Here is a 12,647-nt window from a genome sequence, read left to right on the forward strand (position 1 = left end):
ACAACTAACATAGTACCATGTGGCAAAAACTTAACTAGCACTCTACTTGCATCGTTGTTGTTGTTTTTTTTTCTAAGATTTTATTTATTTATTTGACAGAGAGAGACAGAGAGACAGAGAGAGCACAAGCAGGGGAGCAGCAAGGGAGAGGGAGAGGCAGGCTCTCCACTGAGCAGGGAGCTCAGTGCGGGACTCAATCCCAGGACCCTGGGATCATGACCTAAGCAGAGGGCAGAAATTTAACCTACTGAGCCACCCAGGCAACCCATGCATCATTTCACTTAAGGTTCACAACAAACCCTAAAAAAGTATTATGATCATTGTTATAATTGTTATAATCATTGTTAATTCCCATTTCATAGAAGAGGAAACAGATTCACTCAGATACAGAATGCAGGATAGGTCTGACTCCAAAGTCAATACTCTGAAATATTATATACTATACTATCTAAAATAACACAGTCCCTCCTGTGTCTAGAGAGGAAGACACCAGGGAAACTTCCTTATAGTTTAGTATAGAAACATCAAGTAAATCATTAATTGCAAGATTGTTTTGGATGCTACAGAAACAGAGAAAAGGCAGTTAAATGAGACCAATGTTTTTAAGGGATTATGTCCCTGAGTTTGGGAAAATGAGAAGCAGTGGGAATTTGCTTATACTGGTAGCAATTTGCTGGGTATCAACTTGAGAGAATAAAAGATACATAAAATGCCTCCTTTTGTGAAATGTGTAAGCCTGATGATTCACAGACCTATACCTCTGGGGCAAATAATACATTATATAATAATAAAAATAATTTAAAAAAAACTTTCAAAATTGAAAAAAAAATGCCTCCTTTTAAAGCTATGTTTAATGTTCCTTTGAGAAAAATATGCAAAAAATTATAACAAAAGGAGAAGTACGTTTATCTCTCTACCAGACTTAAATCTCTGGTGGCACAAATGGTTAATCTTCGTATCACCCATAGTATATCTTCAAATATTGCCTTGAATTACTCAAGGATTTTCAAAATGAATTGTGAACTCCACCCTGCACTGTCCCCAGAGTGGCAAAAGAACAAGAATGCTTGTTCGGTTGGGGTGACCTTTTGGAAAGTTTACATACTTAAAAAAACCCAACAAAGCTTGTTTTTAAGGCCGTAGAACCCTTTCGTCAAGTGAACTCCCATGGGGAAAAACAATAAATAAGATGGATCAAAGTGGAGTTACTCTAAGTCCAGGGTTGTCAACGTTTTTCTGTAAAAGGCCAGGCAGTAAATATTTCACACTTTGCAGGCCATATGGTCTCTATCGTAACTAATCAATCCTGCTGCTGTAGTGCAAAAGCAGCCACAATAATACATAAACCAGTGAGTGTGGTTATGCTCCAATAAAACTTTATTTATGGAAATCCTGAACTTCTTATAATTTCTATGTGTCACAAAGCACCATTCTTTTGATATTTTCCCCAACCATTTAGAAATGTAAAGTCCACTCTTTGTTCACCAGTCACAGAAAAACAGGTGGGGAACAGAGGACAAACCTGGCCCAACAGCTAGTTTGCTGACTCCTGTTCTTTTTTATTTTTTATTTTTTTGAAGAGTTTATTAATTTATTTGACAGACAGAGATCACAAGTAGGCAGAGAGACAGAGAGAGGGAAGCAGGGTCCCTGCCGAGCAGAGAGCCCGATGCCGGGCTCGATCCCAGGACCCTGGGACCATGACCTGAGCTGAAGGCAGAGGCTTTAACCCACTGAGCCACCCAGGCATCCCGACTCCTGTTCTAATTAAAGACTTAGTCGCTATATTGAGGCATATTCTTAATTGCTACCTGTTCTCTGACAAGAGGCTTGGCGGGTGGGGATGGAGTTAAACTTTTCATTCAAATTCTAGTACCTTTCTTACTACACACTTGGCTGATGCTGTGTCAACACTGACCCCAAAGTCCCTTCCTTTTCCAGTTTATGTCACAGCTCACAAAATAACAAAATGGATTATCTGTACATACTTCTAAACGTGATTAAACAGAAGAGAAACAATGAATACTTTGTTCTCCGTATATGTTCTGCACATCAACTAAGAGCATTACTCAGTTGGGAACACCATAAGCTGGAACACCTGCTACTTCACATTTTGCAAAAAACAGCAGCATTAATTATTTACCTTGAATAATACCAATAATGTCCAATGGTGTCATCTGATACAGTAATTTCTTCAGTACCTTATTCTGCTTTTTCTACAAATGTTAAACTTTTCATTAACTTTTTGGTTGGTTTCACGATAATCTTGTCAAAGGTGTGACACCCATCTCTTTGAGCGACACAACTATGAATGATGCTTTAGTAGTTCTGGTTTCTTCCCCATCTTTAGTGATAGAATTTAACATTTTCTCCCTAGAAAAAACTGTTTTACAGTTTTGGGAAATTCTGGCTTGCCAAGGCTATCACTGTGCTTTGTTTCATGGCTTTATGTAACTAAGTATTTGAAAAATTTCAGAGTAGAAAACTTCGGAGACTAGGGATGAAGGCATTGCAGGTCTGACAGAATGTAATTCCAGTCACCATCATATTTCATATTTGAACTTTCTCTTTTAGACTGCTTCTACAAATCAAACCACTTTCTAACACATATAAACTCAGACTGTATGAACTCTAAAGCTCTTAGTCATTGTTTATGATAGTATCCTGAGTTGTAGCATTTATTTTACTGTTTCATTTCTATGCTCCAATCACTTTTGAGCCAAAATAAACTGTAAAATTTAACCAATGCTAACAAACCAATGAAAAACAAAGATTCTTTGCTTAATGAACTGAACCTTGGCCAAGATGAACTGATCAAAATAGACCTCGTAGCACATGAGTGATTTTTAAGAGTGCAAAGGGATTTTTGGTAAAATTATTATTACTTAAAAAAAAAATGTTTGAGGGTTAAGATTACTATCACTTTTTCTCTGGAACTACCAAATAACCTATGTACTATTTAACAGATCTTAGAAAACCACATCATGACTAGTGTTTCACAGATTTTTATGGGTCTAAAAACCTGTTTAAGGTTATAAAAATTATTGAGAGCCTAAAAAGAGTTTTTGTGGATGTCTAAATTATATTAGAAATTAAAACTAAAAATTTTTTAAATATTAATTTACTTAAAATAATAATAAACTCATTATAATACTAATGTAATAATACAAACTTAATGAAAAAAATTTTTTTTTCCAAAATGAAAAAAAAGTACTGAGCAAAGTGGATTATTTTACATTTTTTGCAAGTCTCCTTATTATCTGGCTTAATAGGAGATAACTGGATTCTTTTATGCTTCTTCATTCAATGTATTGCAATTTATTGTTCTGGGTGAAGTATATATAGAATATCAAGCTTTGGGGCACGTGGGTGGCTCAGTTGGTTAAGGGTCTGCCTTGGACTCAGGTCATGATTGCAGGGTCCTGGGATGGAATCCCATATCCGGCTCCTTGCTCAGCAGGGACCTGCTTCTCTCTCTCCTTCTGCCTGCCTGCTCCTCCCCTTGCGTGTGCTCTCTCTGTTTCTCTCACTGTAAAACCTTAAAAAAAAAAAAGAAAAAAAAGGAAAGAGAGAAAGAAAGAAAGAAAGAAAGAAAGAGAAAATCAAGCCTTAAACAGGTAAGTAGTTGGGGGCGCCTTGGTAGCTCAGTTGGTTAAGCATCTGAATCGATACCAGCTCAGGTCTTATGATCTCAGGGTGGTGAGTTCAAGCCCCACATTGGGCTTCAAGCCCAGCACGAAGCCTACTTAAACAAAGATATGTGGTTGGAAAGGGAGTATTTTAGTTTTTTAAAGATTTTATTTATTTATTTATTTATTTGAGACATACAGAGATGGAGAGAGCACAAATGGAGGAGAATCAAAGAGAGAGGAAGAGGCGACTCCCTGCTGAGCAGAGAGCCCAACATGGTGCTTGATCCCAGGACCCTGAGATCATGACTTGAGTTGATGGCAAATGCTTAACTGACTGAGCCATCCAGGTGCCCCGGAAAGGGAATTTTTTTTTTCCTTAAGATTTTATTTACTTATTTGACAGACAAAGATCACAAGTAGGCAGAGAGACAGACAGAGAGAGAGAGAGAGAGAGAGAGAGAAGCAGACTTCCTGCTGAGCAGAGAGCCCGATGCAGGGCTCAATCCCAGGACCCTGGGAACATGACCTGAGCTGAAAGCAGAGGCTTAACCCACTGAGCCACCTAGGCACCCCTGGAAAGGGAGTATTTTAACAGTCTTTCCTGCTAACTGCATTAACAAAGAATAGCTATAACGAAACTCGACAAGTGATAGTTTTGAAAAAGTTAATTAAGTATGGAATATAAAACCATACTGATGAGCTTTTCATATTCTATAGACAAATGAGAGTGAAAAGGCAAATGTGTTAATATTAAAATGTGATCGCCCATTGCAACAGCCCTAACCACTATATTTACAGGTCTGGGGCTATTTAGGCTTATGAACAAATACACTGAAATTTCTATGTTTCATATAGTGATTATTATAGGTTGATGGCAGCCTCAGAAAGGGCTTTTTTTGTGAAGGGTAAAGCAGAGTAGGTGATAATAGGTAATTTTCTATTATAACTTTTTTCCTGAGTTCAAGCAAAACAGAACCACAAATGTTTCAGTTAAGTTGTTTTCTTGAAGAGAAATTATTAGTACTGGACTCAAACTATAATTTTGTTGTATTGGAGAATGTTACTGTTGCCAAAAGAAATATGAGAAACCTCAGACACAGCATGTGGGAGCTTCTCCTCAGGAAATCCTTGTGGTTCACTATTCCTGTAAATTTTAGCTGACAGAAAACACACATCATAGCACCAGAAAGAATTTTGCTAAGTGAAAGACAGCCAAGAGTCTCTGGTTGTGCTGAGATTTTTCTGATGGCTGAAACATACTTTTGTAAGAAAAATAAACAAAAACAGACAGGAAACCCCAACGTTTTTGCTGAATAAGCACTTCAAGAAAATGATTCATTTAAGTCAGGGACTACCAGCACCTCACACCCACCCACCCATTGAAGATAACAGATCCCACACCGAAAGATATATATCAAGCTTGAAACACTCATTTAATTCATTGTTTGCTTTCTACATGATTTGTGGTACTTTCTATAGAAGTGCCGGTACCATATTGCTGGTTTGCCAGTAACATATTGCTGGTCTGCATTTAAAAAGGAAGATAAACTGGTGCCAACATTGAGGTGATGGGTAAAATACTTTCATCATTGTTCTCTCTTCTAATCTGACTTATTTATTTTTTTCTTTTTAGAGAAAGAGCGTGCACATGCGTGGGACAGGGGCAACGGGAGAGAGAGATTCTTAAGCAGGCTCCACACTTCATGTCAGCACAGAGCCTGTCATGGGGCTCGATCCACAACCCTGAGATCACGACCTGAGCAAAATCAAGAGTCAGAATCTTGGGGTGCCTGGGTGTCTCAGGTTAAGGAACTGCCTTCCGCCCAGGTCATGATCCTGGAGTCCCGGAATACAGCCCCACACTGGGCTCTCTGCTCAGCAGGGAGTCTGCTTCTCCCGATGACCTTTCTCCACACATGCGCTCGCTCTCTCTCTCTCTCTCGCAAATAAATAAGTAAAATCTTAAAAAAAAAAAGAGAGAGAGAGAGAGAGAGACACTTAACCGACTAAGCCACTCTGGTGGCCCTCTTGTAAACTGCTTTAAACATTACAGAGAAAATAAGTTGTAACCTTCCAGGTTCTAGGCTGGAGAGGAAACAGGCAACATGACAACATGACTGAATTAAGCAACTCATTCAATAATAAATACTGATTGAACATCTTCTATATGCCAAGCAATATCTAGGCACAGGGAAGAAAACGAAACAAAACAGGTAAATTCTTCACTAATGTTTCATTATATGATACTTCTGATAGGACCATTGCTTTCAACTACCAAGGAAAATATTGAGTCTTCTGCTATGTTTCTGGAAAATTCTCTCTTGGTCCCAGCTTCCTTAAGTACAAAATAAGGGTGCTACGGGTTTCTTAAATTTGTTCAAGTGCTAAAACAAAACTCACAATGTTCTCTCACAAACAAGATAAAAAAAGTGATATGCTATATTATATTATTATGTTATAATATATTATATTACATATCACATAAAACACATATTATAATAATATATTATAGTTTGTGCTAAATCAAATGCTATGTTATCTTATGCAACTAGTAAATGCCAAAATACAGAAATTCTACATAGCAAATTACCCAGTTTCTTCAACAAATAAGTGATATATTAAAGGTGGAGGAAGTGGAGAAAACTGCTTAAGACTAAAGGGACATATCACTCAAATGTGATATATGGGTTTTGTTTAGATCCTGGTTTGAACAATTATAAGAAGAAAATTTTTAAAAAATTTTTAAAAATTTATTTATTTGACAGAGAGATCCCAACTAAGCAGAGAGGTAGGCAGAGAGGAGGAAGCAGGCTCCCCGCTGAGCAGAGAACCTGATGGGGGGGCTCCATCCCACGACCCTGGGATCATGACCTGAGCTGAAGGCAGAAGCTTTAACCCACTGAGCCACCAAGGCAACCCAAGAAGATATTTCTTAAGATACTCAAAATCCAAATGCAGACTAGCTATTAGGTGATACTATAACTGAACTAATGTGAGTTTGTTCCTTGGTGAGTCACAGACAGGAATTACACCAGGTGAGTTGTCACACAAAGGAAACTTTATTTGCAGAAAATGAGGAGATCATGGGGAATAGCTTCCAAAGCCTGAAGCCCCGAACAAGGGAGAACTGGTTTCTTTTATTTAGGATTAGAATGAATATTTAGATAGGGGTGCCTTGTCACCACTAAAGACAGGCATAAGCCAGGGCACGTGTCTTAAGGAAACATGACTATAGGGATACCTGGGGGACTCAGTCAGTTAAGCATCTGCCTTCAGCTTGAGTCGTGATCCCAGAGTCCTGGGATCAACACCACATGGGGCTCCCTGCTCGGCGGGAAGCTTGATTTTCCCTCTCCCTGCCACTCCCCTGCATGTGCTCTCTCTCTGGGAAATAAATAAATAAAATCTTGAAGAAAAAAAAAAAAAAGGAAACATGCCCTTATATATCTTATGTTCTATAAATGAGGCTTGTGCTCCTTCTTGGATGGAAGTTTTAGTATTAGAATGAGGTAACAGTAATTGTTCATCACTCCACACATGGTCCAACTGTGTAGGTGCAAGCTGAGAGTTAAACTGAAACCAGTCTGGGTGATCTGGGCTGTACAGAATTGTTTGCCCAGGCAGTCCATACTGCTTGAGGGGTAGTTTCAGTTTATATCGTGGGATGTTACGCCCTTCAGTTCTTTTGCCTGACCTAAAAGATAAGCTTGAAAGAAGAAGTTAAGGAATAATGTGGGACAAAAGTCAGTAGGTAGAAGCAGGGGAGTAGTGAAGGTCAGATCTTAGGGTCTAGCTGGTAAAGTATTAGGGAATTAGCATTTTTTAAAAAAAGAGAACATACTGATCTGTTAGAGATGTATAAGGAAGTACTTACAGGTGAAATTAGGTAATGTCTGGGATCTTCTTTGAAAGAGTCCAAGAAAAAAGGTAGGGGTGGAAGAGGAACAGATCAGTTTGGCAAAAAGTTAACACCTGCTCAAGCTGAAGCTGGGTATACGGAACTTTCACTGTATTATTCTTTCTTTTTATGTATAATTTTAAAAGTCCATTCTTAGTTTTAAAAAGTCAGATGCCAGCTAAAAGATCTGTATGCTGAAAACTATAGAACATTGAAAGAAGTTGAAGCACAAAGAAATAGAAAAACATTCCATGCTCATGGATTGGAAGAACAAATATTGTTAAATCTCTATACTACCCAAAGCAATCTACGCATTCAATGCAAACTTGATCAAAATAACACTAGCATTTCTCACAGAACTAGAACAAATAATCCTAAAATTTGTATGGAACTGGAAAAGACCCCAAAGAGCCAAAGTAATGTTGAAAAAGAAAAGCAAAGCAGGAGGCATCATAATCTTAGGCTTCAAGCTCTATTACAAAGCTGTAATCATTGATACAGTATGGTACTGACACAAAAACAGACACACAGATCAATGGAACAGAATACAGAACCCAGAAATGGACCCACACTATATGGTCAACTAATCTTCAACAATGGAGGAAAGAATATCGAATGAGGGGTAAAAAAAGCCTCTTCAACAAATGGTATTGGGAACACTGGACAGCGAAATGCAGAAAAATGAAACTGGACCACTTTCTTACCCCATACACAAAAATAAACTCAAAATGAATGAAAGACTTAAATGTAAGACAGGAAACCATAAAATCCTAGGGGAGAAAATAGGCGGCAACCTCTGTGACCTTGGCCATTGCGACTTCTTACTTGATATGTCTCTGGAGGCAAGGGAAAAAGCAAAAATGAACTATCAGGACCTCATCAAGATAAAAAGCTTCTGCACAGTGAAGGAAACAGTAAAGGAAACAATTAACAAAACTAAAAGGCAATCAACAGAATGGGAGAAGATATTTGCAAATGACCTAGTGGACAGAGGGAGTATCTAGAATCTATAAAGAATTAATCAAACTCTACATCTAAGAAATACATAGTCCAGTTAAGAAATGGGCAGAAGACATGAACAGACATTTCTCTAGAGAAGACATACAAACGACTAACAGACAGATTGAAAAAAAAAAAAAAGGAACATGACTCAACATCAGGGAAATACAAATCAAAACCATAATGAGATACTATCTCATACTGGCCAGAATGGCTTAAATTAACAACTCAGGAAACAACAGGTATTAGTGAGGATGCAGAGGAAGGGGAACCCTTTTGCACTGCTGGTGGGAATGCAAGCTGGTGCAGCCACTCTGGAAAACAGCATGGAGATTCCTCAAAAAGTTAAAAACAGAACTACCCTATGACACAGCAATCGTACTACTAGGTATTTATCCAAAGGATACAAAAATGTTCATCCAAAGGAGCACTTGCACACCAGTGTTTATAGCAGTGCTATCAACAACAGCCAAATTACGGAAAGAGCCCAACTATCCATTGACTGATGAACGGATAAACAAAATATGGTATATACATACAATGGAATATTACTTGGCCATCAAAAAGAATGAAATCTTGTCATTTGCAGTGACAAGGATAGAACTAGAAGGTATTATGCTAAGGAAAATTGGTCAGTCAGAGAAGGACAAATATCCTAAGACTTCACTCATATGTGGAATTTAAGAAATAAAACAGGTAAACGAACATGGGGGAAGGGAAGGAGAAATAAAGTAAGAAAAAAACAGAGGGAGGGAAACCATTAGTCACTTTTAATTACAGAAAACAAAGGGAAGGTTTGTTGGTGGTGTCGTGGGTAGGAGGATGGGCTAAATTCATCATGGGCATTAAGGAAGGCACTTGTGATGAGCACTGCATGTTATAGGTAAGTGATTAATCACTAAATTTTACTCCTGAAACCAATACAACACTATATGTTAACTTACTTGAATTTAAACAAATAGATAAATAAATAAATAATCAGATGTCAAGTTTTCCTAGAATCTGGTATAAATGATTTAAGAAAGTAACATGCAAAATAATGTAAAATTAAGAAAATTCAACTTTCTCTTTTAATGTGGGGAAAAGATAAGCTTATTAAATTTTAGAACAGAACATCTGTGTCTTTTCAAATTTCCAAATAATGGTAGTAGAGCTTCTAATATCTACTGAAAGAGAATATAACAAAAAGCAAATATTAATTTAGTTATATCTTTAAATGAAACCACACCAGCACCAACTAACATACTATAACACATGCACATAATACTCTATGTGTAAAAAGTGTTCATATACTATTGGGCAAATATTTGCACTGGCAAATTTTCTGCAACAATGACCAGGTCACTCAATACTACCACCAAGTATAACAAATGTCAAAGATATCCTCTAGCAATAAGATTTCAAGTTACCAGTCTCAGTGGAGATACAAATAAATGAATAATTACCTTTCAATGTCAATCATTCATATTCACTTTCCACTGACTAATGAAAAGTTTGGGGAATAAGCAAGTCTCAATTATGTGACTTTTGGACCATGTTTTAAAAACAGCATTAAGACAGTTAAAAACAAAAAACAAAAAACAAAAAACCAAAACCACAACCAAACAGTATGTTCCTACAGAGCAGAAGTCCTCAAAGTAGATTTTGCCCCCATCCTCCAACTTCAAGGTCTTAAGACATTTTTGGTTGTTATAACTGAGGAGGGGAGGAATGGTACTGGCAAAGAGTGGGCAGAGGTTAGGGATGCTTATGTAACCTCGTACAATGCACAGGAGAAACCCCACTCTTTGTCAGCTCAAACTGTCAATAGTGCTGAAGTTGAAAAACCTTGTTTTAGAGCATAAGGAATCAGACTGAAAAATTTCACAAGAAATAAGTAGCCCAGCAGCTCTTTTCCTTAATTTTTATTCTGGGAATGATAGATTAAAAAGGCAAAAACCAAAATGGGAAATTAGCTATTTTTCCATGACTTGTAATCTAAACCTCAATAGGCATTCTAAGAGTGAAATGAGTTATCTTCAAAAATAACTGCATCCAAATTTATACATTAAAATTTTAACCAGGGGTGCCTGGGTGGCTCAGTGGGTTAAGCCGCTGCCTTCGGCTCAGGTTATGATCTCAGGGTCCTGGGATTGAGCCCTGCATCAGGCTTTCTGCTCAGCGGGGAGCCTGCTTCCCCTGCTCTCTCTCTGCCTGCCTCTCTGCCTACTTGTGATCTCTCTGTCATATAAATAAATAAAACCTTAAAAAAAATTTTTTTTTTTTTAAACCAGCCATCAAAAGTGATTTCCTTTGGTTACAGGCACATCCCTGTCAGTGCTATAGGCTCACAACAAGCACCTTCATCAGGTTAAGGATCAGCCCACAGAACCATAGATGCTCTTTTCACACTACCTCTGATGCACCATATGGACTCTCTCCTTCTCTGTCCCAGAACGAGTGGTTTGCAGAGCTGTGCCCTCTTAGAAAAGCACTTTGTGGTCTACACTAACTATTGGTCAAATTCTGATTCTGGTTTCTTACCAACTATCTGCTCTGTCTTCTAGGTGCCATTGACTGAGTGCAAACAGCATTCCACTGGAAAAATCACTTAGCTAGAAAAGGGGAAACACATGGCAATCATCACTTGCTCGCTTATCTTTAATCAAATAAGAGTACCTACTATACGTCTGGTAACTAAATTACAGGAATTTTCTGCCATTAACTTCTCACTGGGAATAGTCAAGAAAAAGTTATAAACTTTTTTTTCTTAGCTATAAAAGGAAATTAAGTTCAACTGCCTAAACTTGCAGCTTTTCTTTTTTAGTGTTTTGCTATTTTTAAATAAAAATTCAAAAAACAAAAAAGATCTAAAAAGTACCTTCATCCTACCCTTCACCTCTACTCCCTCTCCCAAAACATAACCAACATTCATTAGTTTGTGAATACCTGCTCTCCAAATTTGGTTAGTACCCATTTATGCTTGAAAGTGGCTGGCAAGGGAGGAGGCCAAGATGACTCCTACCTAGATTTCTGGTTTGGACAATTAGGTGATGCTATTTACTTAAATATAAAATAGCGGCAGAACAAAATTCTGAAGAGAGAGACTGTGATACACTCAAACATGAATAACTTAGACCTAAAATGTCTGGAGATTAGGAAATTGCCCTCGTTTGAATGCACAGATCTGAGCTTTTAGCGAATAGATATGGTGGCAAACCCACAGGGTAATGTACAGGTATAGAATCATAAAGAGATGATAAGATGAGCTAGAGATAATACAGAGAAGATAAGAGGGCCCTCAGAGAGGCCAATATTTTAAAAAAGCATATAGCCAAAGCTGGAAAATAGTAAGAGTAAAGACAGTTAACATTTCTCGGGTTGCTTATATGGCAGGCCTTAAGGATGTTTTATAATACCTTATTTACTCCTAACAGCAAACTTCTAAAGACAAATTATTACTAGTCCTCCAATTTTAGAAGGAAATTAGGGCATACGGAAATTAAATAACTTGTCTAAGATCACCCAGCAAGAATGTAAAGGTAGCTGATGTTGAGGCCAAAGCCTACACCCTTAATAACACAAAATTCTCGGGGCGCCTGGGTGGCTCAGTGGGTTAAGCCTCTGCCTTCGGCTCAGGTCATGATCTCAGGGTCCTGGGATCTTGAGTCCCGCATCGGGCTCTCTGCTCAGCAGGGAGCCTGCTTCCCCCTCTCTCTCTCTGCCTGCCTCTATGTCTACTTGTGATCTCTCTCTGTCAAATAAATAAATAAAATCTTAAAAAAAAAATAATAACGACTCTTACTCCATGGATCACAGAAGCACACTATGGGTTCTGCAGGTGCTGAGTATGTCTGTTCCGATTTGTATGTTTGGACGAGAAGGAAATAACCACAAGGGAGTCTACAGACCTAGTATACTCATTGTGAGATAAACTCTGGCCAAATTCTGTTTCTCAAGTCCCGAAATCTACCCCACTTTTACCAAAAACCCGTGAAGATATTTTTATTTCTATTCATCTCGGGTCACCTACCTGACTTCCTCAAAAATCAGAGCACTCCAATTTTGTTACTGCATTGTTATTCTGCAAATGACTCAGGTCTTTTAGGTCATTTTTTCTTTTCTTTTTTTTTTTTTTT

General features: G+C 37.9%; 1 protein-coding gene across 4 annotated transcripts in view; it reads right to left on the bottom strand.

Annotated features, from left to right (window-relative positions):
- The window catches only part of VEZT (vezatin, adherens junctions transmembrane protein), a 65,624-nt gene that overhangs the window by 39,147 nt on the left and 13,830 nt on the right, over window positions 1–12,647 (bottom strand). The gene's annotated exons all lie outside the window — the stretch shown is intronic.

Source organism: Mustela nigripes, chromosome 6, assembly GCF_022355385.1.
Source record: "Mustela nigripes isolate SB6536 chromosome 6, MUSNIG.SB6536, whole genome shotgun sequence".
Classification (NCBI taxonomy): domain Eukaryota; kingdom Metazoa; phylum Chordata; class Mammalia; order Carnivora; family Mustelidae; genus Mustela; species Mustela nigripes.